The sequence below is a fragment of the Triticum dicoccoides genome, chromosome 7B (assembly GCF_002162155.2).
Source record: "Triticum dicoccoides isolate Atlit2015 ecotype Zavitan chromosome 7B, WEW_v2.0, whole genome shotgun sequence".
NCBI classification, from domain to species: domain Eukaryota; kingdom Viridiplantae; phylum Streptophyta; class Magnoliopsida; order Poales; family Poaceae; genus Triticum; species Triticum dicoccoides.
In genome coordinates, this window is record NC_041393.1 from 529,791,999 (window position 1) to 529,796,192 (window position 4,194).

Below are 4,194 nucleotides of genomic sequence, written 5' to 3' on the forward strand. Positions count from 1 at the left end.
AATGTTGCAGATTCCAGCTTAGTTGACGACATTCTTGCACTATTATTATTTTTATATCATTCGGTCGTGCAAGTGAAAGGCAATAATGATGATATTTGATGAAGTGACTGTGGTAGGGAAAAGCGGGTATGAACTCAACTTGTTTTCTGTTTTTTGTAAATATGTTTAACTTAGTATCCATGAGTCAGCATGTTATGATTGAACATGTTTGCAATGAAAATTAGAGATTATAGTTGCTCATGTCATGCTTAAGTAGCTAGGAGTTAATAATGATTTATTTTGGGTGTTAACATGCATTAAAATGATTGTGATGTAGTATGATCGTATGGTATCTTCCTCTGAATGTTTCAAGTGGCTTGACTTGGAATATGTTGATGCATGTAGTTGAATCAAAACCAACATCGCCTCCATGATATTTATGTTCATGGTGTTTATATCCTACTCATGCTAGTATTCAATGTTGATTGTTCATAATGCATGTTCATGACTATTTTCGCTCTCTAGCTGGTCGCTTCTCAACCTATTTGCTAGCCTTCACCTATACTAAGAGGGGAATACTGCTTGTGCATCAAAATCCTTAAACCAAAGATATTCCAGATGAGTCCACTATATCTACCTATATGCGGTATTACCCTGCCACCTCTAAAAATTCAAACGAACTTCTGTTTTGTGTGCCTGGACCGCTCATGGAGCGACAGGGGGTTGTCAGTATCTTCCATGCTAAGCGGGTTATTCTCACGATGAGTTTTTATTCACTTGTCCTTGCACGAGAAGGGCTGGTAATAGGGATGCCCAGTCCCGAAATCAAAAATTGCAAATAATTAAACAAAACTGCCCCGGGATTGTTGTTGTTATGGAAGGCACCCATGGATTCAGCTAGCCATGGCTTGTGTTTGTTGGTGGAGGGGGAGTAAACTCTACTTTTATCGCTTGGGAACGGCCACTAATGTGTTTAGCATGGAAGATATCGAAAAGTCTTGGTCATGACATTGACAGGAAGGGTGTACCTTCCAAAATTATATTTATCTCTGATTTAAGCTTTGAGCTCTGGGCACCTCTGCAAATCCCTGCTTCCCCCTGTGAAGGGCCTATCTATTTACTTTTATGTTGAGTCGTCACCTTCTCAAACAAGCATCATACCTGAGAGCACTATTGTCATCCTCATGCATTGTGTATAGTTAATGTTGAATGCATCATGACTGGATCTCTTCTACCATGAGTTACAATGTTTAGTCGTTGCTTGAACTTTGGAGGTGCTCTGCATTTATGTTTTGTGGTCTCAGAAAAGGCTAGCGAGATACTATTATTGTCATGTTATATCATAATTGTTTTGACAAAGGGCTGGCATTTGAAATATTTTATTATTGCTCGCTAGTTGGTTATGCCATTGATATGAGTGAATATAATTTCTAAGAGTTATTTCTTACATGGTTAGTTATGATCTTTGATGAAAACATGGGTGCTATTTAAGCATATATATGTAAACAAGAACAAAAGAGTTCGTAATTTTTTTCTTTATCACTTTCAGTTTGTCAACTGAATTGCTTGAGGACAAGCAATGGGTTAAGCTTGGGGGAGTTGATACATCTCCATCGTATCTACTTTTCCTAACGCTTTTGCTCTTGTTTTGGACCCTAATTTGCATGATTTGAATGAAACTAACCCGAGTGACGCTGTTTTCAGCAGAACTACCACGGTGTTGCTTTCGTGCAGAAATAAAAGTTCTCAGATTTGGACGAAACTTTTTGGAGAATTATTTTGGAATAGATAAAAAATACTAGAACCAAGACCCACTTGAGGGGGGCCCCAGCTGCCCACAAGGCACCAGGGTGCGCTACCCCCCTCTGGCGTGCCCTGGTGGGTAGTGGGGCCCATAAGGCTCCGCTGCCCTAATTCCAACTCTATAAAATCCTATTTTTCCAAAAAAAATAGGAGAGGAAGTTTCATTGCGTTTTATGAGACGGAGCCGCCGCCACCTGGTGTTCTTCATTGGGAGGCGAGATCTAGAGCCCGTTCGGGGCTCCAGAGAGGGGAATCTTCGGTTTTCGTCACCACCAACTGATGGGGAACGTTGCATGGGAAACAAAAAAATTCCTACACTCACCAGGATCAATCTAGGTGATGAATGATGTCTACTATGCAACTTTATTCTTATAGACTCTTGTGGGCCTCCAAGCGTAGAGTTTTGTAGGACAGTAGCAATTTTCCCTCAAGTGGATGACCTAACGTTTATCAATCCGTGGGAGGCATAGGATGAAGATAGTCTCTCTCAAGCAACCTTGCAGTCAAATACAAGAAATCTCTTGTGTCCCCAACACACCCAATACAATGGAAAATTGTATAGGTGCACTAGTTCGGCAAAGAGATGGTGATAAAAGTGTAGTGTGGATAGTAGATATGAGTTTTTGTAGTGTGAACAATAAAAAACAGCAAGGTAGTAAATAGTAAAATGGAGCACAAGCAGTATTGCAATGATGAAAAATGAGGCCTAGGGTGCATACTTTTTCTAGTGCAATCTCTCAACAATGCTAACTTAGTTGGATCATTTGATTATCCCTCAAAGTGCAATAAAGAATGACTCCCGAGTTCTTATTAGCAGATAACAAAAGATAGAAATTGTTTGTAGGGTACGAAACCACCGCAAAGCTATTCTTTTCGATCGATCTATCCTAGAGTTCGTACTAAAATAACACAAAGCTATTCTTTTCGATCAATCTAGCCAAGAGTTCATACTAAAATAACACCATATGACACACATCAACCAACTCTAATGTCACACAGATACTCCAATGTCACCACAAGTATCTGTGAGTTAATTCTACGATATGCATCAAATAACTTCATGATCATAATATTCAATCCACACAAAGAACTACAAGGGGACCCCAAAATTTTTATTAGAGAAAAGATAATAAAAAGGTGTATCAACCCCTATGCATGGATTACCCCAATGTCATCGCAGGAATCTGCAAGTTGAGTACCATAACATACATCAAGTGAATCAATATGATACCCCATTGTCACCTCAAGTATTCATACCGCAAGACATACATCATGTGTTCTCAAATCTGAACATTCAATCTGACATGACAAAACTTCAAAGGGTAAAGATTCTATTCATCACAACAAGAGTAGAGAGGGTAGAAACATCATATGACCCATCTATGTTAACAAAGCCCATGATATATCAAGATCGTGACATCTCGAGATCGCGAGCGAGCGAGAGAGATTAAACACATAGCTACTGGTACAAACCCTCAGTCCCGAGGGTGGACTACTCTCTCCTCATCGTGGTGGCCGCCGAGATGATTAAGATGGCCACCAGTGATGATATCCCCCTCCGGTAGGGTGCCGGAACGAGCTCCCGATTGGTTTTCAGTGGCTATAGAGGCTTGCGGCGGCAGGACTTCCGATCTAGGTTCTCCCTGAGGTTTTTGGAATATTTGGGAATTTGTAGGGTGAAGAGGGGGTGCGGGAGGCCACCAAGGTGGGCACAACCCACCGGGGCACGCATGGGGGCCCAGGCATGCCCTGGTGGGGTTGTGCCCCCCTTGGGCCACCCCCTAGGTGCTGCTCTGGCCCATTGGTAGTCTTTTGGTCCATAAAAAATCCACAAAAAATTTCGCGGTGTTTGGAGAACTTTCATTTCTACACAAAAAACAACACCATGGTAGTGCTACTGGAAACAACGTCAGTACGAGTTAGTTCCATGCAAATCATACCCAAACCATATAAAGTTATTGTAAACATGGCATGAATACTTTATGAATTATAGATACGTTGGAGACGTATCAATGAACATCTGCAAGAGGAGATATTTCATCTACACATCCTTGTAGATCGCTAAGAGGAAGCATTAAGAAATGTTGTTGATGTAGTCGAACGTCTTCGCGGTCCAATTATAATCTGTCCCATGAACTCCCGATCCAAGTGCCAAACGAACGACACCTTCGCGTTCAACACGCGTATGGCTTGATGATGCCTTCACCTCCTCGATCTAGCAAGCGATGGTGAAGTAGTAGCTCGAGTCCTCCGGCAGCACGACGGTGTGATGGTGGTGGTGGTGGAGAAATCTCGGCAGAGCTTCGATAAGCTGTGCGGAGAGAAGATGACCTACGGGGGAGAGGGAGGCAGCACTGTGGCATAGATGGGGTACAGCTACCCTCTCTCCCCTCCTCTATGTATAAGGGGAAG